This window comes from Gorilla gorilla, chromosome 17 (assembly GCF_029281585.2).
Source record: "Gorilla gorilla gorilla isolate KB3781 chromosome 17, NHGRI_mGorGor1-v2.1_pri, whole genome shotgun sequence".
NCBI classification, from domain to species: Eukaryota; Metazoa; Chordata; class Mammalia; order Primates; family Hominidae; genus Gorilla; species Gorilla gorilla.
In genome coordinates this window covers 51168497-51196380 of record NC_073241.2, presented here as the reverse complement: position 1 = coordinate 51196380, position 27884 = coordinate 51168497, and the positions used below count along the sequence as shown (strand labels likewise).

The 27884-nt window shown below is 41.3% G+C and overlaps 1 long non-coding RNA gene across 1 annotated transcript; it reads right to left on the bottom strand.

The window, feature by feature from the left end:
• Positions 1–109: 109 nt before the first annotated feature.
• On the bottom strand, positions 110–27579 carry LOC129528366 (uncharacterized). The gene is made up of 5 exons (XR_008673632.2): positions 27489–27579; positions 27214–27321; positions 26489–26616; positions 1688–1806; positions 110–166 (listed from the first exon to the last, which is right to left on the bottom strand). It is a non-coding gene; the product is annotated as an uncharacterized lncRNA (long non-coding RNA).
• Positions 27580–27884: the final 305 nt, after the last annotated feature.

Below are 27884 nucleotides of genomic sequence, written 5' to 3'. Positions count from 1 at the left end.
AGAGACAGGGTTTCACCATGTTGGCCAGGATGGTCTCGATCTCTTGACCTCATGATCCACCCACCTTGGCCTCCCAAAGTGCTGGGATTACAGGTGTGAGCCACCACGTGCCGGTCTAAGCTGTTGTATTTCATATGCACATCCTGTTTCAGCAGCTGGGTATTTCCTGCAATTGTTGATGAATCACTATCAAAACACAGTAATAAATCCCTCATTGCAGAAAGCACTGCATAAAGATCTTAAATAATTCTTGTTGCCATTTTAGGTAGCAGAACTTAACACTGAGATCCCAAACGTCACTATATGTCTAATATAAACTTATGTAATCTTAATGATAAATCTGTTATATAAGTCACTTAGCCTGGGCAATATAGTGAGACTTTTCTTAAATTAGGTGGGCATGGTGGCACGTGCCTGTAGTCCTAGCTCCCCAGGAGGCTGAGACGGGAGAATCGCTTGAGCCCAAGAGCTTGAGGCTGCAGTGATCTATGACTGTGCCACCACACTCCACCTAGGTGATAGAGTGAGACTCTGTCTCTAAAAAGAACAAACCAGGTCAGGCACGGTGGCTCACGCCTGTAATCCCAGCACTTTGGGAGGCTGAGGTGGGTGGATCACCTGAGATCAGGAGTTTGAGACCAGCCTGGCCAACATGGTGAAACCCCATCTTTACAAAAATACAAAAATTAGCCAGGCTTGATGGCACATGCCAGTAATCCCAGCTACTCGGGAGGCTGAGGCAGGAGAATCGCTTGAACCCTGGGGGGTAGATGTTGCAGTGAGCCGAGACTGCACCACTGCACTCCAGCCTGGGAGACAGAGCAAGATTCAGTCTCAAAACAAAACAAAAAAAAATTGTTTTCCCATTTCCATTGCAAAATACACACATGTATGTATAATTCCTCAAATAATGTTCAAGGAGTTTTTCAGCTTGAACAGAAAATAAAAGGCTTCCGAAGACATTGATCCAAATCTTATGTCTGGGGCTAAAGAATCCAGCAACATCCCTGCTTCCAGCCCCTGCGAGGAAACTCACCACAATTCATGATGCCTGACCCCTATTTCAGGCATTTTTACCTGGTCCAAAGTGCCCTACATGTTTAACTCAAATCTGTATCCCTACAAGAAATAGGCTTTGGAGTTGGACAGACCCAAGTTCACAAGTTCAAATTATTATTCCTCCAGTTCCTATGGGGTGACCTTGGGCTGTTCCCAGTCTCCCTGGCTGTAAAAATAGAGATGATTATACCGGTCTCAGATCATTAATATAAGGCTTAAAAGAGATGCTGTACACAAAGTGCATAGCAACTGTACCTGGCACAGGGAGGAAGCCTCAAATAGTAGCTACTGTTGACTATTTTGGAGCACGCCCCTGAGTCTATTAAGTAGGGTTGCCAGATTTACCAAATAAAAATGCAGGAAATCCAATGAAATCTGAATTTCAGATAAAAACCATGCAATATTTGGGACATACTTATACTAAAATATTATTCGCTGATCACCTGAAATTCAAATTTCACTGGACATCTTGTATTTTACCTGGCAACCCTACTATTTAGCCAGTGGGACCATCAAGGTTGAATTGGGGATAGGATAGGGGGGAATGAACGGTGGGGTCAGGGCAGGGAGAATATAGAGAAACCAGGGATGTGGCACCAACCCACAGACCTGGTGCAGAGATACTTACCTGGGATCACCTGTCGCCTGCTGTGGAACTGGCTCTGGATGCTTAAATGGACACTCAGCCATATGGAGAAGAACCTGGTCATAATGGTTCATTTCTCGTCCCTTTGGAGACTTTTATTCCTGTAAAAAATCAGCCTTGGCTGGGTGCGGTGGCTCACGCCTGTAATCCCAATACTTGAGGAGGCCGAGATAGGTGAATCACTTGAGCCCAGGGGTTCGAGACCAGCCTGGGCAACACAGCGAAACTCCATCTTTACAAAAAATACAAAAAATTAGCTAGGCATGGTGGCATATGTCTGTAGTCCCAGCTACTTGGGAGGCTGAGGTGGAAGGATCACCTGAGCCGAGGAGGTTGAGACTGCAGTAAGCCATGATCATGCCACTGCACTCCAGCCAGAGAGACGGAGTGAGACCCTATATATTAAAAAACAAAATAAAAATCAACCTTAGTAACCACAACTTGAGTTGGATCACTATATAATTCACTATTTATTACTCTTGTATTAAAGAGTTCTACCTGTTCCATACTTTCTCATTTAACCTTTCAAATATATATTGGGCATATATGTTGCCTCACCTACAATATTGGTGGATATAAATTGAGGCTAAAATAAGACCTCGCTGTCAAGAATCTCATTGTCTACTGCAGTGGTCTCCAATGACTTTTATTATTTGTTCCATCAGTGAAAAAAAATTGAGCAGATATCCCTCTATATGTAAATTTATTTATGTATTAATCATATATATAAAGCCAATAATATATAATAGTGATCTAATATATATGTGTATGTATGTCTGTATACATACATATATAATAAAATATAAGTATACTAACATATTTACATATTACATAATATACAAATATAAAAATATACAAATATAAAAATAAAATGCATTGAAATGGAGGAGATAAACAATATATAGAATTTATAAAATCCCCCCCACTATGAATCCTCTTGCATTTACACCCTGGTAAGCTCAAGCTCCAGTTTGGAAGCCACTGGGCTAGTGGATAAGAAAGACCTGGATCAAATACGTTGCACACAATGTGATAAGTACTGTCCCTGGGAGGTTAAAAGAGCACAGAGAGGGAGCAAGGAGCTCTGCTGGGGAGGAGAAGGCAGGCTACACAAGGTGGTGACCTCTGGGTGACACTTGAAGGATGAGCAAGACTTTTGCAAGACTTGAGGACAAAGGTGGTTTTCAGGCAAAGAAAATAGCCTTTTCAAAAACACATTAGCATGGAGGAAGATAACATACTCAGAAAACCCAGAAAAAATTAGTATGATTTAAGCACATAGTTGTCAAAGGAAGAGTTAATTGCAGTTCAAAGAGTAGATTCCAGGAGATTCAAAGAATAGACTCCAGCTTATGCAGTACAGATGAAATTCAGGAAACAACACAAATGTCAACCCTGAAATGATTTGCTCACACACACACACACACACACACACATACACATATATACGTTTTGTTTTGTTTTTTTGAGACAGGGTCTTTCTCCGTCACCTAGGCTGGAGTACAGTGGTGCCATCATAGCTCATTGCTCAAGCAATCTTGCCACCTCAGCCTCTTGAGTAGCTGGGACTACAGGCTCATGCCACCATGCCCAGCTAATTAAAAAAAAAAAATTCTGTAGAGATGGGGTCTCACTATGTTGCCCAGGCTGGTTTGAACTCCTGGCCTGAAGCAATCCTCCCCGCTTGGCCTCCCAAAGTGCTGGGATTACGGGGGCAAACCACCATGCCCAGCCTGCTCACATTTACATATTAGAAAGATCACTCTGCTGGAGATAAGAAAATTCTAAATGAAGTCTTAGAAAATTGAATTAAAGGAGTATATTACATTATAGAGTATTATGTCCAAACAGCATTTATCCTAAGATGGCCCAGATAGTTCAATTATTATTACCACAGGAATAATATGCTAATTATTATGGCTCATTATTATTTGCCTAGAATGTTGTAAAATTAAAAGAATTAATGCATATAAAGTACTTAGAATAGTGCCTGGCATGCAGTAATTTCCTATATTGATTCCTTTTTTAATTGTGTTAAAATATATATAATATGAAATTTGCCATTTTAACCATTTTTAAGTGTACAACTCAGTGCTATTATATGTATACATCTACACGGTTGTGCGACCAACACCACCATCCATCTCCAGAAGTTTTTCATTATCCGTAACTGGAACTCTGTGCCCATTAAACCATGACTGTCCATTGCCCCTCCCCCCAGCCCCTGGTGACCTCTGCTCTACTTTCTGTCTCTATGAATTTGCCTATTTTAGGTATCTCTCATTAGTAGAATCATACAATTTGTCCTTTTGTGACTGGCTATTTCACTTGGCATAATGTTCTTGAAGTTCATCCATGTCATGGCATCTATCAGAACTGCATCCCTTTTGAAGGCTGAATAATATTTCATGGCATGTATGTATCACTTTTGTTTGTTCATCTATTGATAGACGCTTGAATTGTCTCCATCTTCGGGCTCTTGTGAATAATGCTGCTTATGGACATGGGTATATAAATATTTCTTCCAGTCCCTGCTTTCGATTATTTAGCGTATATATTCAGATTGCTGAGACATATGGTAATTCTGTCTAACTTTTGTTTTTGTTTTTGTTTTGAGAAAGAGTCTCGCTTTTTTGCCAGGGCTAGAGTGCAGTGCAGTGGCACTATCTCAGCTCACTGCAACGTCAGCCTCCCGGGTTCAAGTGATTCTCCTGCCTCAGCCTCCCAAGTAGCTGAGATTACAGGCATGCACCACCACACTCAGCTAATTTTTGTATTTTTAGTAGAGATGAGGTTTCACCATGTTGGCCAGGCTGGTCTCAAACTCCTGACCTCAAGTGATCCATCTGCCTCAGCCTCCCAAAGTGCTGGGATTACAGATAACAGGCATGAGCCACTGCACCCAGCCTATGTCTAATTTTTTTTTTTTTTTTTTTTTGAGACAAAGTCTCGCTCTGTCTCCAGGCTGGAGTGCAGTGGCATGATCTTGGCTCACTGCGACCTCTGCCTCCCGGGTTCAAGTAATTCTCCTGCCTCAGCCTCCCAAGTAGCTAGGACTCAGACACCCACCACCACTCCCAGCTAATTTTTGTATTTTTAGTGGAGATGGGGTTTCATCATGTTGGCCAGGATGGTCTCAATCTCTTGACCTCGTGATCCGCCCGCCTTGGCCTCCCAAAGTGCTAGGATTACAGGCATGAGCCACCGCGCCTGGCCTAATTTTTTGAAGATCCCAAAAATACTGTTTTTCACAGTGGAAACACCATTTTACATTCCCACCAGCAATGCACAAGGGTTCCAGTTTCTCCACGTCCTCACCAACACCTGTTATTTTCTGTTATGTGTATGTGTGTGTGTTTTCCTATAATAGTCACCCTAACAGAAGGGAAGGAGTATCTATTTTGGTTTTGACTTGCATTTCCCTCATGATCCTATATCAATTCCTAACTATAATAGCACCACAATTAGAAAGAGAAAAATTGGGCAACATAGGGAGACACCGTCTCCACATAAAATTAAAAATTAGCCAGGCATGGTGGTGCTCACTTGTGGTCCCAGCTACTCAGAAGGCTGGGAGGATCTCTTGAGCCCAGGAGGTCAAGGCCGCAATGAGCCACAATCTCATTGTACTCCAGCCTTGGTGACAGAGTAAGACCCTGTCTCAAAAAAAAAAAAAAAGAGTAAAATCAGCCTCCGTACTAAAGAATTAAGAGAGAGAAGGGTTTAGGAAATACCAGTTATCTCCCTGCCTTTCAACTAAAATGTGCATTACATTCTTAAGTAAGACACATTTTTTGCATAAGATTAAGAAATGGTAGTTTTTAAAGAGCCTCTCAAATTCAAAGACAAAAGAGGGAGGATCACAGGGATGATGAAACCGGAATTGAACCCTAGACTGATTGATTTAGAACCTGCATGCTTAGCTGCCTAAGCAAACATGAAGAAAATAGAAACTTACCATAATTAAATGGTCCTTAATTTGCTTATCTGAAGTCTAAGTTCTGTGTTAAAGAGTAAAGAGCCATCACAGTCATCAGTGTCCAGCCCTGAAGGTTAGGCAAAGAGTTAGGTAGGGATACAATGAATAATAGGGAACCACCGATGTTCTTGAGTAAGAAAGTAAGAAACTGATAAGACGGAAACAATGTTGGAGGAATGCAACCCACCTTCCCCAGTGAGCGGTTATAAGAAATGGAGTCTAGGGCTTGAGGTCAGAGAGATTTAAGTTCTAATCTCAGCACCGACACCAACTGTGACCTTAAGGAATTCACTTAACTTCTCAAAGCCTCAGTTTCTTCACCTGTAAAATGATCATAACACTTGCTCGATAAGATCTACATGAGGCATAAATAAGATAATATATAGAATCGCTCAGCATCACACAGTACACTGTAAGCATGCATTCAGCCATCCATTCACTCCTTCAGCAAGTATTTATTGAGCACCTACTATGCACCAAGCCCTGTGCAAGGCATCGCTATAGCATCTGAACAACATAGACATGGTCTCCATCATGGAGTTTAGTCTGAAAGAGGGAAGCAGAGAGTATATCTATATAAATATGAGCAAATGACCAGTGGAAGTTTGTTGGAGGGAAGGAACAGGATGCAATAAGAGAATAAGAGAGTGAACATACTTTGGACCAGAGCAGATGCAGAGGTTTTGGGCAACTCCTCTCTGAGTTGGGCCCTGAAGGATGTGTAGGAGCTGAGTGAGGACGAGGGAGGAGCAGGAGCTGGCAGAGGGCCTGGAAGAGGGAGGAGAACCCACAGAGTGTGCGGCCCAGAAAGCCAGGAGAGAGACAGGGCCAAAGGGCAAGAGACCAGCCTGCCAGTGCTGCCGCTAAGATGGAGCCTGGAAGGTGGATTTGCCACCAAGACTTGGACGAGGACCTGGACAAGAGGAATGTCAGGGGCATGGGATTCAGAACCAGTATAACTATCATCCTCCAAACGGCATGACAGGGGAGCCTTCAAGAGTGGGCGCTCCAAAAAAGCCAGCAGGAGCAAAGGAGTGTCCCTCATGGAGGGGGGCGGGCTTTGTGAGCTGAGCCTCGGACCAAAACCAAGAAAGCTTTTCAGCAGCTCAGCCCTGTTCACCCACTCACCCGTTCACCCACCCTCACCCTCCACCTCTGTGACAGTCCCCTGGAGATTCAGTCCCAAGTGGCAGCCTTTGAATTGGGACCATAAAGTAGGCATCTGAGCCTGAACAGTCAGAATTTTTTTTTTTTTTTTTTTTTTTTGAGACAGGGTCTCCCTCTGTTGCCCAGACTGGAGTGCAGTGGTGTGATCTCAGTTCACTGCAATCTATGCCTCCCTGCTCAAAGGATTCTCCCGCCTCAGCCTCCTGAGTAGCTGGGACCACAGGCGTCCACCACCACATCCAGATAATTTTTCTGTTTTTTAGTAGAGGCAGGATTTCTCCATTTCGCCCAGGCTGGTCTCAAATTCCTGGGCTCAAGCCATCCACCCACATTGGCCTCCCAAACTGTTAGGATTACAGGCGTGAGCCACCACGCCCAGCCAAACAGACAGAAAATTTGTCATGAGTCTTAACATAAGAGTCTCTGGTCACAGAACCAAGAGTCTGTGTCTGCAGTCCCACATGGAAGGGGGCATAGCAGAAAGAATTCCATCTCTGAATGTGGGGAGGCTTCCAAACATCACCCAGGCACCCTCTCAAAGGCCCTGTCAGGGCTAAGTTGTGCTTATTCTTGATCAATTCTGAATCTGTGTTTGAAATCACCCGTTCCTTGGTAGCATCTCCAGAAATGACTTCAAAGGTCGTCCCTGGGCCTCAAACCCGGGAGTGTGAAGATGCTTTGGAATTCTGACACTGTAAAGAGACCCAGGCTGTGTTCCCCTGAGCAAGACTTCTGTGTGTGAAATCACAGCAGGATGTGTCTAAAGAGCACCAGTTGCTCCAGAAAAACTACCATTTCCTCCCTTACGGAGCCACGCTTTAGCCCACCCAGAAGGGTGCCTTTGAGGAGGAGGACATGGGCTGACCGGAGGCAGAGCCAGGAGAAGGTAAAGGAGGCCAGAGGCCACTGAGACTGGGGCTTATCTGCGACATCCCCAGGTGATTAGCTTTGGGTTCACTCTGTCTGTGAAGGTGTCATCTCAGCGCCAGACTCTCCTCTGCAGGTCAGTTGGAAGAATGAATGAGCTGACACCTTGAGTGGGAGACAGCCTTCATGAGGAAGTCGGGGAGGGCAGAGAGTCCACAGGGAGGCAGGCTGCATCCCACGGCAAGGCCCGGGTGACAGACACCTTGTCAGAAAATCACTAGCACCCAGGAGCACTGACAACCACCTCTCTCCAGAGAAGGCCTCAAACCCTGGGGTGGGGCAGCTGGAGAGAGGCTGGGACACCCAAGGCCTTTTACGAATCCTGAGCTGGAAGGGCTGCCACTGCCAGCCCCTGCCCCTTCGTACACTGGCCCTTTTGTCCATGAGCAATTTGGCAATTATTCTAAAGTGGCTAAAATTTTGTACATCCTCCCAGGCCTTTCCTGGTCAGATCAGATGACCGTTTCGCTGAGACGTTTAGAGAAAGGAAGGATTACCTGCCACCCCTCCCCCGGGAGGCAGGTGAGAGTAAATCCACTTAACTGACCAGCACAGCCAGTTTACATATACAACAGCGGCTGAAAATGCGGCCTTTGTTCAACTGAGGCAGGTTTCCTGGCAGTGAGGTTAGATTAGCAATTTGTCCTTTGTCAGAGGATTAGCAGAGCCTCATTGTTTTAGTGTTTATTTATCAATTTGCATCTCTTAGTAGATTGGACCCAACTTGGGGGGTGCCCCAATTCCCTCACATCTCTACTGCTCATTTTACCTCCTCTGCCAAGGACCTAAGGAAGCTGGATTAGAGCACGCAGACCAAAGCGCATGCAAATCCTCCTGGGCTTTTCTTCTGTTCAGGTTCAACCTCTTTGGCTCTCCCTGGCTGCAGAGTGGAAATGACAGCCCCACCAGCAGGGAGAAACAATGGCTCCTCCAGACAAAGGGGCTCATTCTCACCTGTAAACATGCTGCTTCTAGCACAGAACTCTGCACTCATAGATATTTGTGGGATAAAGAGAGTCTTAGATTTTGTTTTGTTTTGTTTTTTGATACAGGGTCTCACTATGTTGCCCAAGCTGATCTCAAACTCCTGGCCTCAAGAGATCCTCCCATCTTAGCCTCCCAAGTAGCTGGGATTACAGGTGTAAGCCACAGCACCCAGCCCTTACACTCCCAGTTTTGATGCCAATCTGTCTTTGGGTAGTTGGACAGTTCTCACCAAGTGTGAGAGTTTCCTTTAGAAGTCACTGTGGTTATGGTAAATCTGAGAGGGGTGAAGATGACCTCATGAAGCTGACAAAATGCCACACAGAATTCTCTGAAGGGGCTGACCGATGGGCATCACATCCCTCTCTCCCTGTCCAAAGAAAATTATGTATTAAGCACTAAATTGTACATGATTCTGTACAGGGAGAATTGTATTATCCCAATACCTTCTCTCCTAGGATATTTTCACCTTAGGCTTTAGCTTACCCCTTTGTTTTAAAAAAATTACAGTTGCACGCCACCACACCTGGCTAATTTTTGTATTTTTGGTAGAGACAGGATTTCGCCATGTTGGCCAGGCTGGTCTTGAACTCCCAACCCCAGGTCATCCACCCTCATTGGCCTCCCAAGGTGCTGGGATTACAGGCATGAGCCACCACGCTTGGCCCAGAATTTTCAAGTGTATTGTAGTGAGAGGCCGGCAGAGTTCAGGCTTTTAAGTCTGCAATGTCTGTGTGATTATCTCTTCAACTAAAGTGTAAGTCTCCATGTATATTTCTTTGCTTTATAAACATAACACCTAAATCTGTGCCAAGTACATATCAAATGATCAACAAACATGACAAATGAATAACATTTGTTCTATTCCTTTCATATAAAGACGGTACTTCTTTAGAGCCTAACTAGCTGTATGACGTTGGGAAACTTTTATTTCTCTGAACCTGTTTTCTCATGTGCAAAATGGAGAAAATCCCTCTCTTACATGGGAGCTAGGAGGATCAATAAGCATTTAATTCATCTAGCATAGTGCCCCCTGGCTAGTGCTCAATCATCGTAGTGTGGACCTGGAGGGTACACACTGAATGTTTTCTACTTAGTGACAATGGCTAAGTGTGATACATAAAATATCCTTCTGTTATTCATTGTAAAATTCTTGCCAACATTTGTAGCTACAGACTGGAACTAGAGAAGTAAACACTTCTTGAATGCCTGCTAAGAGCTTCCACAGACATATTTTTAACTCCCTCCCAACCTGATAAATCAAGTGTTATTCTTTTTCTTTTCAGAGAACTGCAGGGAGGTTAAATGACTTTGTAGGCTTGCCCAACAGTGCAGAAAGATCCGAGATCTATCTAACCTATATCAGGTACCACAAGCTAATGAGACCACAAACAAGGGCATCGGGTAGGTCTGCAGCCTCAGAATCTAGACCACTTGATCAACCCGTTGTAGACGCAATTTGGAAATAAAGACAAAAGTATAACCACAAACCTTCTCTGTCATCCAAAATTTCTTCCAGCCCTGGGCAGCATAGACTTCACAAATGCCTGACTCCTTGAGGAACCAAGCCATCCTGAAGACCTCATAAGCTGTGGCTGAGATGGTTACCTCAACTTTCAGTCACTCCAAAACATTGGCAAGGTATTTTTGCCAACCATAGTGGAAGAAAAGAGATCATGGAAGAGAAAAAAATAGAGTCACGACATATCTCTCCAAATGCAGATGAAAAGGAAAGGAGCTACAACAGCTAATGTACCATATTTGTGATTGGCCATGTCGATATAAGAAGATATATTAGCAAACTGATTAAGAGCAAGTCATCAGGCTGGTGCGATGGTTCACACCTGTAATCCCAGCACTTCGAAAGGCTGAGGCGGGAGGATCACTTGAGCTCAGGAGTTCAAGACCAGCCTGGGCAACATAGTAAGACCCTGTCTTAAAAAATAAAAAAATAAAAAAATAAAAAAAAAAATATATATATATATATATATTCTTTTTTTAAAAAAAAGAGCAAGGCATCAGATGCAGGCAGCCCTGGGTTTGTATCCTGGTTCTACCACTCATTAGTGGAACGATCTGAATGAGTTACTGAGCCTTAGTGTCCTTACCTTTAAAATGGGTATAAGCATACTCCTCTCACAAGGTTGTTGTAAGGGTTTAAATAAAATAACTATGAGATACTTTTAATAGTGCCTGACATTTAGTGAGCATCCAATACATGGTAACTGTACTAACAATAAAAATAATAGATGACATGTGAAGTTTTAAGAATTTACACATATTTACTCACTTCTAATTCATGACAACCATATGAAATAGAGACTATTACAAATGAGAAACTGAGGCACAGAGAGGTTAGGCAACTTGCCCAAGGTCACACAACTAGTAAGCAGCAGAAATAGAATGTGAACCCAGGTAGTTGGCCTGCAGAATCCACACTATTCTATACTGCCTGTCGGTCCTCTTGCTGCCATTGTCATTTTCATTGTCAATATCACTAAATGGTGGCAAAACTAGGGGAGGCAGAGACAGTTACAGGCAGGCAAAGAAAACCCACCAGTAGTGACAGCGAACATCTAGAAACACCCAGCCAATCCTCACAGAGAGCTTAGAGCCCCTAAGGCTGAAAGGCACCTACCTGCCCACAATTGGATCTATGCTCTAAAAAAAGATGAAACCAGCTCCAAGCCCCAGGCAGACTGCAGAACAGCCCCAAGTATGTAACCCAATATATGTGCTAGGGATTGCATTAGGCACCATGGGAGGTTTCCAAACAAATACAACTAGGCCTTATGGGAGAAACATGCCATCCACATGAAAAGCCGGGCTTAGAGAAAATCCTTGGCAAAGATGGCATGAAGCTAGCCTCGAGACATTGGGATAACAGGGGACCAGAGACAGTGCTCAGGTGGGTGCTTGAGGAGTTCCTTTGGTGCTGCCATCTTACTGGCTTAGTTGAAAAAACATTGTTTCCCACAGTAGCCCAGCAAGGCAGCAGTTGCAGAATTAACCACAACCAGGCCGGGCACAGTGGTTCACAACTGTAATCCCAGCACTTTGGGAGGCCGAGGCGGGGAGATCACCTGAGGTCAGGAGTTCAAGACCATCCTGGCCAACATGGCAAAACCCCGTATCTACTAAAAATACAAAAATTAGCTGGGTGTAGTAGTGCGCACCTGTAGTCTCAGCTACTCATGAGGCTGAGGCAGGAGGATCACTTGAACCCAGGAGGCAGAGGCTGCAGTGAGCTGAGATCACACCACTTCACTACAGCCTGGGTGACAGAGAGGGACTCCGTCTCAAAAAAAAACAAACAACAACAACAAAAAGAATTAACTACAACCTTTCCCGGGTCAGTTGAATCAGCTGGTATGAAGCAAACCAAATGTCTCACTTCCTTAAGAACATCACTGGGAAACTCTAGGGTGAAAGGTTGGCTTGGAAATAGCAAGGGTCCTGGCCCTGGAATTTTTTGACACGTTAGATTCAGGAAAAATAAATCTGTGTAGCAGGGTCATCTGTGGAGTTGCAGAAGAATGTTGGCCTTCGTTGCCGGAAAAGAAAGTGCTCCAATGAGGGTTTGGGGCTCCAGGAAACGCTGCATCTTGGCCTCTGCCCCACTCCTCCTCTTCCATGTCATTAAACCGGAGGGCGGAAAGGAGGCCCCTGCTTTCTCTTCTGTGCTGCATAGATGGTGAGCACTCTTGTTTACTCTCACAGAGAAATCTTGGTCTTTTTTTTTTTTTTTTTTTGAGACGGAATCTTGATCTGTCACCCAGGCTGGAGTGCAACGGTGCAGTCTCGGCTCACTGCAACCTCCACCTCCCAGGCTCAAGCAATTCTTCTGCCTCAGCCTCCCAAGTAGCTGGGATTACAGGCATATGCCATCATGCCCGGCTAATTTTTGTATTTTTGTAGAGATGAGATTTCACCATGTTGGCGAGGCTAGTCTTCAATTCCTGATCTCAAGTGATCCACCCACCTTGGCCTCCCAAAGTGCTGGGATTACAGGTGTGAGCCACCGCACCTGGCCGTTCTTATCTTCAATGTAGAAAGAATTAAGACTGGAAATATTTTGTGTCAGTAGAACTGGATCCAGATGCATCCTGAGAAATTCTAAATTCAGCTCCGAGAAAATGGATTAACATTCCACTTGATTAAAGCAAGAAAATTAAAACAAGAAGTAATAATAATAATTTAGAGTCCAAGAACAAGCCCCCTTTTCATCATAATCAAGAGAACTGGGAAATGTTAATGTTTTGCCAATGTGTGTCACTAAATTGTATTTTCATTCATTTCTTACTGGGTTTCTAACACCTAGTATGATCAAACCTGTCACCAAGAACAGGAAATCAAGGAAAAAACAAATCAGCTGCTTGCTCTGGAATCAAGATGGCCTCAGAACCATTAGTGAGCCTGACACCTCTGGAGGCTACAATTAGGATGATCATGTGTCCTGAAGCAAAAATCAGAACCGTCCCTGACAGTAGGACAGAAGAGTAAGGCAATGAGTGATTCTCTGATCAGTGAGGTCTTTTCCCTGGACTCTTCAGTACAGACCAGGAACACCAAAGAAGAAACAGGCAGCCCAGCAAGAGCAATGAAGAATGCTGTAAGCTCAGGGCCCAGAGAAGCTAATTTCCCTTCAAGCATCCATTTATACGCAAAACAAAGTGTAACCCCTAAAATGCATCTGAACTACTCACTTTGTGGAATTAAAGAAAAAATAAACAATGAACCTACAATTCACATTTGATGAATGACCCACTAGATTAATCAAGACGCTCCTGAACCTGAAGGGGGCAGGGTTCTATGGATAGAAAGTTGGGTAGGGCCTGCTGCCATAGTACTCTGAAAGCACCCGATCCCGTCTGATCTCAAAAGCTAAGCAAGGTTGGGTCTGGCTAATATGTGGAAGGGAGAAAGTTGGGTAGGAATATGTGGTTTCGTTCTTAGCTGGCTAAATGTGCCTCTCCCCTAGGGAGGAGAGGAGTGGAAGCCACCATAACCCCACAGCCCAAGATGTTCCCAACTCTGCAATACAGCTCAATGCAGAATGGCAGAGGCATGATAAGAAGCTGAAATTCAACAGGTACATCTCATTGGTTCTTATACCTAAACAAGGATCTTTTCTTAAATTGAGATATAATTTACGTATATTAAAATTTACGCAGTTTAGCATGCAGTTCTGTGACTTTTGACAAATGGATGTAGTCACATAACTACTCACACAACCCAAATATAGGACAGTTCCATCAGAACAGGCATGGTGGCTCATGCCTGTAATCCCAGTACTTTGGGAGGCCGAGGTGGGAGAATCACTTGAGGTCAGGAGTTCAAGACCAGCCTGGCCAACAGGGTGGAACCCTGACTCTACTACAAATACAAAAATTAGCCAGGCATGATGGTGCATGCCTGTAATCCCAGCTACTCAAGAGGCTGAGGCAGGAGAATCACTTGAACCTGGGAGGCGGAGGTTGCAGTGAGCAAGATGGCACCACTGCATTCCAGCCTGGGTGACAGACTGAGACCCTGTCTCAAAAAAAAAAAAAAAAAAAGAACAGTTCCATCAACTCAAAATATTTCCCCAGGCTTTGTAATCAATCACTCTTCTATCCCTACCCAGCCTCTGGCAACCACATTTGTTTTCTGTTCCTGTAGTTTTACCTCTTCCAGAAAGTCATAAATATGAAATCATATGGTACACTACTTTTAGAGCCTGGCTTTTTCCACTTAGCGTAATGCATTTGAGATCCATTCATGTTACCTCAGGTATGGGGAGTTCATTTCTTCTTATTGCTGAGTAAATTTCATGTCATGGATGTACCATAGTTTGTAGAACCGTTTGCCACTTGAAGAACATTTGGGTTGTTTGCAGTTTGGGGCAATCACAAATCAAGCTGTTTAAACATTTGCATAAAGGTTTTTGTGGCCAGGTGCAGTGGCTCACGCCTATAATCCCAGCACTTTGGGAGGCCAAGGCAGGCAGATCACTTGAGGTCAGGAGTTCAAGACCAGCCTGGCCAACGTGGTGAAACCCCATCTCTATTAAAAATACAAAAATTAGCTGGGTATGGTGGTGTATGACTGTAATCCCAGCTACTCGGGAGGCTGAGGCAGGAGAATTGCTTGAACCCGGGAGGCAGAGTTTGCTGTGAGCTGAGATCATGCCATTGCACTCCAGCCTTGGCAACAAGAGTGAAACTCCATCTCGAAAAAAAAAAAAGTGAAATGTATATTTACCATTCAACCATGCAATCACATGTTTAGATATTTACCCACATGAAGTAAAAACTTACGTTCACACACAACTTTTTTTTTTTTTTTTTTTGAGACAAAGTCTCACTCTGTCACCTAGGCTGGAGTTTAGTAATATGATCATAGCTCACTGCAGCCTCAAACTCCTGGGCTCAAGGAATCCTCCCACTTTAGCCTCCCAAAAACCTGGGATTACAGGTGCATGCTGCCATGCCTGGCTAATTTTTTGAATTATTACTGTTTTTTTTTTTTTTTTGAGACAGAGTCTTGCTCTGTTGCCCAGGCTGGAGTGTAATGGCGTGATCTCAACTCACTGCAACCTCTGCCTCCCAGGTTCAAGGAATTCTCCTGCCTCAGCCTCCAGAGTAGCTGGGATTACAGGTCCCCACCACCATGCCTGGCTAATTTTTGTGGTTTTTAGTAGATAAGGGGTTTCACCATGTTGGTCAGGCTGGTCTCGAACTCCTCACCTCAGCAGATCCACCCGCCTTGGCCTCCCAAAGTGCTGGGATTACAGGCATGAGCCACCGCACCTCGCCCTTAAATTATTACTTTTTGTGTGTAGAGACAGGGGTCTCACTATGTTAACCCAGAGTGGTCTCAAATTCCTGACCTCAAGTAATCTTCCCCACTCAGCCACATGATTTTTTTGTTTTATTTTGGTTTCTAATTTTGGCCATTTTAATACGTGTGTAGCAATATCTCCCTGTGCTTTCAAAAGGGTCACATTGGAAGTCACATAGAAAATGGCTAGGAAGGGGATTGGCACTAGTAGTGAGACTAAGGAGAAGACCATTGACAATTTCCAAGCAAGAGATAATGAATGGCTAAAACCCAAATGCAGCAGCAGAACAAAAAGCAAGGGACAGATATTAATGACTCAACAGGTTATCATCTGGCCCAAACATTATGTGAATTTGAAAACATCTGACCAATACATATCCTTACAAGAAAAAATAGAGCCATTTGTAGGGGGCCCCGTGTACATTATAAATTGCTTCCTTCCAGCCCCCATGCAAACCCACATCTCTCCCTGATCATCCCCCCACAAGACATCACAACCAAGTCTCTTTCCTAAAGGTGTCCATTTGCTCACCTCCATTTCATACCTTTTCAACTTACGTGTGATAAAATCACAATTTACCTTGATTCAGAAGCCCAAGTAGATTCTACTGAGATAATTATATTATTGAAGTTAAGTCAATAATTTAATGATCCAGTTAGGATGGGTTCATCATGAATGTATGAAATAAGTAAGCCCCTCTTTTTATGTTGCTGAATCACGTCGTATAAGTCACTTCTCCCTGCCTTGTCTGCTCACTCCACAATTGTCCGGATGCACAGAAGCATGGGCATTTGAAGAATCAGGACTCAAGGCATGGACAGTCGGGATGCTGCCTTGCAGACGTCTGCTTTCAGTGGCCTCTCCAAGGAAGCAACAGAAATTGTCCAGGAGCGGACAGTGCCCATAAAATACAGTATGCTACAGCAGCAGGAAATCTTTGGGGAGACATTATTATATTCCCAATTCAAATGCCTTTGCCACTAGTCTTTTTCTGCCCCCTGTTGTTGGCACCCCTGGTTCCCTATGAAGAAGAGTTAAAAACAGCGGGAGGGTTCTAGTCCGGGCTTTGCTCTTCATTAACTCTGAGAAGTGACTTAATCCCTCTGGCCCCAGTGTCCTCATTTCACAGATGAGATGGGACTAAAACTGGATCATCTTTAAAGTTCCCAGTTAAACAAGAAGCTGGTTATAAACCTAACTTTGCAGGAAGCATCCTAATTTATAACCACTGATTTTAGAGATTAGGGCAATAAATGTCTTGTTAAAGATTTAAAACACTGAATGCTCCTTTAGTGTGCCAGTGGAACAAATCAATACTTCTTTTTGATCCACTTACAACTCATCATCCAGAACAAAGAAAAAAAATCTGGTGTCTGTTAGCAAAGTCAACTTTTTAAAAGAAATATCCAATTGTATATTTATATGTCAGCCACAGCTAAACTTTTTGCCACCTAAAAGCCAAACAAAAGAACTCTAATTACCCTTCAGTTATCTTCAGCCATCATACCAGTTTCATCACTTACTTAACGAAATTTCCAAAATCCCCTCTGGAAGAAAATTCACCCACATCCACATACGTAAATATTGTAGAATGAGGAGTGGTATAAACTATGTAACTCTTTTCCTCGCAATAATTCCCAGTAAAGAAGTACTGTTAAATTTTCAGATTTTAGAGATGCAATTTCGAGAAATATAATCATTAGAACAAAATCCCATTACAACATATCAAATATAGTTATATAAGTATCGATATATAGTTAGGTGTAGTTATGTACAGATAGTTATGGTCAGATATAGTTATGCAGACTCTGTAGTAATAAAATTCCATTTCTCATCAGACAAAATCCAAGACCTGAACATTTATTTGTCCTTAAAATGACATGTAAAAACCTTTAGTGTTACCTGTATCATGTAGACATAAAACATTAATTTTTTATACATTTAAACCTGTTCATGTTTTTTCTTTTATGATTTCAAGGCTTCCAAAATTTCTAAAAGAAAAAATTTCCCAACTCTGAAATTATATAAAAATAGTCTGCTAAATTGTCTCCTAATATTTCAAATTTTTTACATTTTAGTCTTATTGTATCTGGAGCTTATTTCTATACATGGTATAAAAAAGAAGTGTTATTTTTGTCCCAGGTGGAAACTGTTAGTTATGCTAGCATTACTTATTAAATAAATCATCTTTGTTTTGTTTTAGGATCTCACTTTGTCACCTAGGCTGGAGTGCAGTAGCCCAATCCTGGCTCACTGCAGCCTCAACCTCCCAGGTTAAAGCGATCCTCCTGCCTCAGCCCAGCAAGTAGCTGGGACTACAGGCATGCACCACCACGCCCAGCTAATTTTTTGTATTTTTTGTATTTTTAGAGATGGGTTTTCACCATGTTGCCCAGGTTGGTCTCCAACTCTTGAGTTCAATATTCTTTGAACTATTTTTGGACTATCCATTTCCACTGATCCAAGGATATTTGTTGCTTGTTTATTGTTATTTATATTCACAAAAGCTGGAAAAAACTAGCATATCTATCAGTAAGAGAATAGATAAATAGATTGTAGAACATCCATATCACAGAATGTTATTTTTAATTATTATTTTTTGAGACAGGGTCTCATTGTGTTGCACAGGTTGGAGTGCAGTGGCTATTCACAGGTGCAATCATAGAACACTACAGCTTCAAAGTCCTAGGCTGAAGGGATCCCCCAGCCTCAGCCTCCTGAGTAGCTGGGACTACAGGCCCACACCACTGCACCCAGCCAAAATATTATTTTTCTAAGAAAATAATGAATTAAATTATAAATATTGGTCTGATGTGATAGCTATAAATACCATGCTTTCTTTTTAAAAAACAACTTGCAAGGCCGGTTGCAGTGGCTCACGCCTGTAATCCCAATGCTTTGGGAGGCCAAGGCGGGCAGATTGCTGGAGGTCAGGAGTTTGAGACCAGCCTGGCCAACATGGTGAAACCCTGTCTCTACTAAAAATATAAAAATTAGCTGGGCGTGGTGGCACATGCCTGTAATCCCAGCTACTCGGGAGGCTGAGGCAGGAGAATCGCTTGAACCCGGGAGGCAGAGGTTGCAGTGAGCTGAGATCAGGCCCTGCATTCCAGCCTGGGTGACAGAGCAAGACTCCGTCTCGGGGAAAAAAGAAAAAAAAAAAAACTTGCAGAGTAATGATTTGAGAGATAGAAGCTTCTATAAGTATATATACTTGTGAGAAAAGTGTTTACATTAATTATCTGAGATTGATCATGGGGGAGGGGAAGAATATTAACTTTATAGCCTTTCAAATTGCTTAATTTGTTTATGTCAAGTGTGTACTTTTTAAATTTAAAAATCTAATAACAGCTAGGCATGGTGGCACACACACCTACTTGACTGAGGCGAGAGGATTGCTTTGAGGTCAGGAGTTCAAGATTGCAGTGCACTGTGGTCACCAGCATTGCCCTCCAGCCTGGGCAATACAGCAAGATCTCATTTTTTAGAAATGAACAGCAAGTTTTAAAAAGTAAAAATAAGCCAGGCATAGTGGTGCATGCCTGTTATCCCAGCACTTTGGGAGGCAGAGGCAGGAGGATTGCTTGGGGCCAGAAGTTCTAGACCAGCCTGGGCAACACAGGGAGACCCCCCCATCCCTAAAATAAATAAATAGTAAAAGTAAAAAATAAATATTTAATAAGTAACAGATTTGTTTAAAATCCTCATTTGTTTATGTGTGAGGGGTTTATTTGCATCACTAAAATTAAGTAGAGGCATAAAACCCAGAGGTCATAAATGAAAAATAAAAGACATATTTAGCTATATAAAAATTAACAAGGCTGTTTAGCAAAGAAATATCATAAATAAAGTTATAAAAGGCAACTCATTGAAACAGAATACGAAAGCTACATAAGAAAAACTATTTATCACATACAAAGACATTTTATCAATCAATACAAATAAATAAATAATAAAATGGGCAAAGTGAATTAACAATTCATAAAAGAAATCCTTGTTGTAAAATTTATATATACTGTGTGTATATATATATGTACAAACATATATAACATATGTATGTATAGTTCAACCTCATTTATTATCAAGGAATCCAAATTAAAATAAAAATATATATTTCACCCAACTCCAGAGAAATTGACAGCAACAGCCCCAAGCCTGTCCCGTGTCAGAATGGTAATATCAGGGTAGCAAAAAAGTCCTGTTAGAGTGAGATATTAATAAAAACAGGCCTGGACTGATGGTCCCCCACACACCAGTTGCCCATGACTAGGGTACTACAAACTAAGGAAACTGGCTTCTACTAGAGCTGCTTATTTCAAAGAGTTTAAAGAAGCATTCCTGAAGCAGAGTTGTCCGGTGGATATTACTCCTGAAAAAGAAATAATTAACAGTAGCTGAGGGCATCTCTCTGCACTGGGACTTCCTACTCCCCTCTCCCTAATACTCAGAGAGATTTGGCTTGGGGTCTGGCCTTCATCCCTTTCCCCAAACACATTACCAGAAAGAGCAGCTGTTATTCCCAGGTGAACATGAGCTCACAGGCACAAATAACTAGATACCTGAGAACGTCTCTAACAGACAAACAGTGAGCTAAATACAGATACCAGCTAAAGCAAAATGGAAACAGATGGACCAAGAATTTTAAATAAACACTATATATATATATAGTTTGTATATATAAACAAGGAGTTATATATCTTAGGACCAAAAATTAAGAATTAAAAACTATAAGAAAAAGGTAGAAAAGTTGACTACGAATACATAAAAGTTGACGTAAAGAACACAATAGATAGAAAAAATAATAGAAAATTATAGAAAGCTGGGTGCCGTGGCTCATGCCTGTAATCCTAGCACTTTGGGAGGCCAAGGTGGGTGGATCACCTGAGGTCAGGAGTTCCAGACCAGCCTGGCCAACATGGTAAAACCCCATCTCTACAAAAAAATACAAAAATTAGCTGAGCATTGTGGCATGCACCTGTAATCACAGCCACTCGGGAGGCTAAGGCAGGAGAATCACTTGAACCCGGGAGGTGGAGGTTACAGTGAGCCGAGATTGCGCCACTGCACTCCAGCCTGGGCAACAAGAGCGAAACTCCATCTCAAAAAAAAGAAAAAAGAAAAAATAATAGAAGACAAAAGCGAAATTAGATGAACTCTCTAACAGGCAGCAGGAAAGGATAAGGACACATTAAAAGTGCTTTAAAAGTTAAGAGACTTGAAGGGCAGAAAACATATCAATATCTAATACGAGTCCCAGGAGACTTTTTAAAATAAAAGCGGGGAATATGTGAATAAATTATGAAGAAAAATATTTTAGAATTTTTTTCAAATTAGCTCACCAATTAGAAGACAGACTCTAAGATTAGATTTGAAAAATAACACAAACAAAATATGTTGGGCCAGGTGCAATGGCTCACGCTTATAATCCCAGCACTTTGGTAGGTCAAGCCAAAAAGGATCGCTTAAGTCCAGGAGTTCAAGACCAGCCTGGGCAACATAGCGAGACCCTGCCTCTACAATTAAAAAAAAAAATAGCCAGGCATGTTGGCACTTGCCTGTGGTACTAGCTACTCAGGAAGCTGAGGCTGGAAAGTTACTTGATCCTAGGAGTTCAAGGTTACAGTGAGCTCTGATGGTGCCACTGCACTCCAGTCTGGGCAACAGAGTGAGACTCTGTCTCTAAAAAAAAAAAAATTAAAAAATTATCAATAATATGTTGACCACAAAAGACATACTTGAAGACACAGAATCATTGAAAAATAAAGAATGGATAAACACATGCTAGGTAGCTATGGACCAATAGAAAGCAGATATAGCTATCTTAATACAGAGAAAATCAATTTCTGAAAAAAGTGTCAAAAGTGAACAGGAAAAAACATAGAAACTGAAAAGGAGGAAAATGAAAAGCAGATATAAAAGTCGGCATGGTGTTGTGCACCTGTAATTGCAGCCACTCAGGAGGCTAAGGCAGGAGGATCACTTGAGTCCAAGACTGGGATCACTATGTTTCCCAGGCTAGTCAAGCGATCTTCCCACCTTAGCTTCTCAAAGTATTGGGAATACAGGTGTGAGCCCACCTCACCCAACCAAAATAAAATTTAAAAAAAGAAAAGAAGACATAACCATCAAAACACATATACACTTAACAATACAATCTCAAGATATGTAAAACAATAAATAATTGACCTAACTCTAAGGAAAAACAGATTATAGCTGGAAATTTTAACAGACTATTTTCAGGAACTAATAGATTAATAAAAAAGAAAATAAGAGATATTCAATGCAGTTAACAACCTCAAACTTTTAGAAATATATAAACTCGGCCAGGCGCAGTGGCTCAGGCCTGTAATCCCAGCACTTTGAGAGGCCGAGGTGGGCAGGTCACCTGAGGTCAGGAGTTCGAGACCAGCCTGGCCAACATGGTGAAACCCCATCTCTACTGAAAATACAAAAATTAACCAGACATGGTGGTAGGTGCCTGTAATCCCAGTTTACTTGGGAGGCTGAGGCAGGAGAATCACTTGAACCTGTGAGGCAGACGTTGCAGTGAGCCGCGATCATGCCACTGCACTCCAGCCTGGGCAACAAAGCGAGACTCCATCTCAAAAAAAAAAAAAAAAAGGAAAAGAAAAGAAAAAAAATAGATAAACTCTACATTCAACAAATATAGAAACACATTCTTTTCATGTGAATGTAGAACATTTACAAAACAAGATGATTTATTAGACCATAAAGGTAGCCTCAATAAATTCATAAAATAACAAATTAAAACTTAAAAACAAAATAGTTGCTTAAAAATACTATATGCATCAAAACTAAAAAGCATATTACAAAATAATACTGTTTTCCAACTAAATAACATTTTAAATAACTTGATTTTTTAAAATTAATAAATATTGAGAATTATTTGTCATGTCAAATAATACATGTCAATGTATTATTTGACATGTCAAATATACATGTCAAAATTTGGAGGACACAGCTAAAGCAATGCTAAAGGAAAAGTTATATTTTTAAACAAGTCTTTTTTTTATTTTTTTGAGACAGAATCTCGCTCTGTTGCCCAGGCTGGAGTGCAGTGGCATGATCTTGGTCACTGCAACCTCCACCTCCTGGGTACAAGCAATTCTCGTGCCTCAGCCTCCCAAGTACCTGGAATCACAGGCATGCGCCACCACACCAAGCTAATTTTTGCATTTTTAGTAGAGACGGGATTTCACCATGTTGGTGTCTGGTCTCAAACTCCTAACCTCAAGTTATCCACCCACCTTGGCCTCCCAAAGTGCTGGAATTACAGGTGTGACCACCGCACCTGGCCACACAATTCTACCAAGAAGCAAGAAAGGTTATACACCAGTGAGATTCAACTCAAAAAATTGAGTAAACTGTAACAGGACAAATTTTTAAAAGCAAAAACGAAGGAAATTATTACACAGAGAAGGGTAGAAATTAAAGAAGTAAGGGGCAAAAATAAGAGAATCTTAACAAAACTAAAGGGCTATTTTCTTTTAAGACTAATAATGTAGCAAACATGTTGCAAGACTGATGAAGAAAAAGAGAAAATATTTAAATGGATAAAATAAAGAATGAAAAGAATAGATATAATAGATTAGAAAATAATTATAGAAATATTATTAACAATTATACACTAACACATATTATGACCAAAATGAAGTGGATAAATTCCTAGGGGGAAAAATGACAAAATTGGTGCAAGAAAAAATAGAAAATTTAAATAAGCCAATAAGCATGAAAGACATTGAAAAGGTAGTCAACAAAACCTCCCCTCACAAAAAGAAAACTTTACCTTAAATAATTTACAGAGGAAGTCTAGCAAACTTTGAAAGTACAGTTAACTCTTATATTATACAAGTTGTGCCAGAAAATAAGACAGGTTTACAGTTCATTTTATGAGACCTATGTAATCTTGATTTCAATGTCAGATAAGAACCTGATAAGAAAAGAAAATTACAGGCCTCTTGCCCTTAGAAATGTAGATATAAAATTCTTAAATAGAACAATAGCTAACTGAATCCTGATCAATGAAGTTTATCTCAGAAATGCAAGGATGGTTCAACCTGTGAAAATCTATCAGATCAATTTACCTCATTAGTAGGCTACAAGAGGTAAATTGCATTATCTCAAATGATGGAAAAAGTTTCAGATAAAAGTCACCACTTAATTATGATTTTTTTAAAAATCCCTAGAAAACTAGGAATAGAAGGAAACTTTCTTAACTTGGTAAAAGTAATACACCAAAGCCTTTAGTAAACATTATAGTTAAGAAAAAACTTTAGATGTATTCCCTTTAAGATAAGAATAAGATAAGACTGCCCACTGTCATTACGTCTGTTGAACATTACAAGGAAAAGTCCTGGCCAACCCTACAAGAGGAAAAGAAGTAAGAGAGGTAAGAATTAAAAGGGAAGACATAAAAATTGTATTATTCACCTATGTAGAAAACTAACAGAACAATCAGGCAAATCATTAGAACTAATAAGAGAGCTCAGCAACACCATAGACTAAAAGAGAAATGTACACAGGTCAATACCATTTTTCTACACTAGCAACTGGAAAACTAAGATGCTGTGGGCCAAACGCCCTCTAAGGCCTGTTTTTGTAAGGCCCCCACCAGCTAAGAATGGTTTTTACATTTATTAAAGGGTTGTAAAAAAACTAAGAAAAAGAAAAAGAAGAATATGTAACAGAGAACTTACATGGCTGCCAAGCTTAAAATATTTACTATCTGGCCCTTTACAGAAAAAGCGTGCCTATCTCTGCTCTAAACTAATGATAACTGCCTAGGAAACATCACTTTTTAAAATATAGTATTATTCATAACAGCAACAAAAAATATATAGTAACTGAGAAGTTACTAAGTCAAGAATTTATAAATCTTCTGATGGAAAACATTTTAAACTATAACAAAGGATGTACAAAATGAGCTGAGTTAGTGGGGAGCTATGCCATGCTCTTGGATGGATTCCCTGAGTTCTCCCCCAAATTAATCTACAAATTTAGTGCAATTCCAATTGGACTTTTAAAGAAAATAAACACATTCTAAAATTTATATGGAAGAAGTATCCACCAAAAATACATAATTAACTTTATTTGTTTGTTTGTTTGTTTGTTTGTTTATTTTGAGACAGGGTCTCACTCTGTCACCCACGCTGGAGTTCAGTGGTGCAATCACAGCTCACTGCAACCTCTGGCTCCCAGGTTCAAATGATCCTCCTACCTCAGCCTCCCAAGTAGCTGGGACCACAGGCGTGTGCCACCACGCCCAGCTAATTTTTTGTATTTTTGTTAGAGACAGGGTTTCACCATATGTCCAAGCTGGTCTCATACTCCTGGCCTCAAGTGATCTGCCTGCCTCAGCGTCCCAAAGTCTTAATTGACTTTATATAAGATTGAAGAGGGGGACATACTCTAGCATATATTAAGATATATTTAAAAGCTATAATAATAAAAGCAGTGTGGTAATGTACTCATGAACAGACAAACTGACCAATGGAACTGAAGGAGACTTCAGATATACCCTCATGCATATGTGGGAATTTAACATATGATAAAGGTGGCACCATAAGTGAATGGTGGAAAGTCTGTTTAGCGGAAGCCTGGGGGAAACTTTTTTACTATAAGAAAAATAAAACTCAATCCCACGTAACATCGCAAACAAAGGTGGACTCAAGATGGACTAAAAAATTTCGGAATGAAAAATAAAACTATGAAGTCAAAACAAGAAAATGTTGAAGAAAATCTTTGTGACCTACAGGAAAAGGACTCCTTAAACAAAACTCCAAAAACATGAGCTGTCAGGCAACAATGTTAAAAAACTCAATTACATAAAAATTAGGAATTTTTGTTTAACAAAATATACTATAGATGAAGTTAAAAGATGAAATGGGAGAAGATATTTGCAATGTCTAAAACCAAGAAGGTTTTAGAATATCTCACCCTAATTTTCCCTCTTAGCCCCATTTCTCACTTCTATTATCTATATGACTGAGATAATTATCACCCAATATTCAATGACAAAATCAGAGATAGGTCTAGCACAAACCATTGGTGAAAATATGACCTGAAACCAAGAATTATGATCAACCTCACTCTCTGCCTCTGAGGTCCATGGCGGGATAAATCATATTTCACCAAATCTGAGACACTCTTTGATTGTTATGATGTCATTATTTTACATCACTAAGGAAGAAAAGCTGCCAATTAATGATATAATGCTTCCTTGTCATGTCAAATTTTATTTCATACTTTTGCAAATGCTTTTACTGCAAGAATTATTTTTCAAGCTATGAATAGGGCTTTAAATAATTTTTTTAAAAATATTATTCTTGTCATATGTATAAAGAAGGAAAACATAAGTAAAACAAACTGGTTTAAATATTCCTAAAACTTTTTATATTCAGAATGCAACCCTTCTAGATTATGTTTTAATTCCGACTTGTCAATGCCCTTATTTCTGCACACAGTCCCATCAAGAGTGTTAGAGATGGAACTTTTCTTGTAAGTGGAACCAAGTGAAATTGCTCATTAGACTGTTTTTGACCAAAAGATGGCAAAGTTATGTGATTCAACCTAAAAAATTATTGCTCTCTTATCTCTAGAATTTTCTTCCAAGCTGGTTGAAGTTTTGACACTAGTGCTCTCTTGTTCTCCCCAGAAGATATCAATGGAAAGTTGTTTTAAAGACAATGACCAATGACCAATGATCAAGGTATTACTGCTCTTTTCTCTTTCTTTCTTCCTTTCTTTCGTTTTTTGTTTTTTTGTTTGTTTGTTTTGTTTTTGTTTTGTTTTGTTTTTTAGAAACAGCGTGCCACTATGTTGCCCAGGCTGGCCTCAAACTCATGGGCTCAAGTGGTCCGCCTGACAAATGGCTCTTAAATACCTTTTTGACTGGAAACATCAAGAGGCTGCAGGTGTCCAGTCATGCCACCAAGAATAATATCCAAGGTCATTCATGCACAGGAAGGGAAAATTCTGCTGCCAGTTGGCCAGGAGCTATTGAAAGATGTCCTGTGAATTATAAGAGGTGTTCTAATTTAAGAAGTGTTAAGCGGAGAGCCATCCTAGAATTAATAAATACAGTATGATATTCACAATAAATCAATCATATTAATAAGTGATGGCAAGTGTTTTCAAATGCATACGGTAGAAGGGGACACGAGTGCTGCGGATGCCATCAGTGCCGTGCCCACAGTCCCCTGTACTCCTCCCGCATCCCACAGGCAGCTGATGCTGCTCACAAGGCAAGTCAAAAATTCCAGGGAGCTGCTACCCCTGGGAGTAGCTGTCAGCCAATGATGAGGACAAGTTAGAAGGAGTTAGAGATCAAATGCCTCAGCTTCCTCGCTCTTCAAGGAAGAGACTCTGAGGCTGGTTCTTCATCAATTCCGAGAGCTCCCCAGGGGGCTTGAGGCCCAGTCGCCCACAAGAGGAGCTGCTCAAGATCACATCCTCCACTGGTTTCCGTCTCTCCCCTGTATCTCTTCTCTACTCTCTTGTTGATGCTTCTATTTTTTAATTTAATTTAATTTTTTTATTTGTAGAAATGAGGTCTCACTCTGTTGCCCAGGCTGGACCCAAACTCCTAGGCTCAAGCAGTTCTCCTACCTTGGCCTCCCAAAGTGCTGGGATCGACCCTGATGCTTCTTGAAGTCTCCCATGAAACAACTTGCACTGAAATCCTTGTTTCAGTGTCTTCTTCTGGGGAGATGCAACCTAAGAGAATTAGCAATTTCATCAAGGACCTTGCAGCATTTGGCCATTGTCAGACACAAAAAACTCATAAACATCCCTCCCCTCAACATTAGGATTTTCCTGGGGTCTGAACCTGAATGTCACCCCCTCCTAACTTCTCCCTGCAGTCCCAGTTCTCCCACTCTTACCTTTGAGTTCTCAGCTTCTCTCAACCCCTCCCCATCCCACCATCTCTACCTTCCCATCATTCTTCATTATTCAGTCTACTTAACTCCTCCTCCCTCTGCTGCCCCCAAGAACTGCATTGTGGGATGGAATGAGCAGAAATTCCCCATACTGAGCCTGACCCCCAGTGGTGGAGATAAGGCATGTCCACAAGCTTCGAGAAAAAAAAAAAATCAAATTTAAATAACATTAAACGAGCAAGTAATTTTATCCCCCAAGACACTTATATTTAATGGTCAACATACATCAGAGAAGGCCAGGTGCAATGGCTCACACCGGTAATCCCAGTACTTAGGGAGGCCAGGCAGGTGGATCACCTAAGCCTAGGAGTTTGACACCAGGCTGGGCAACACAGGGAG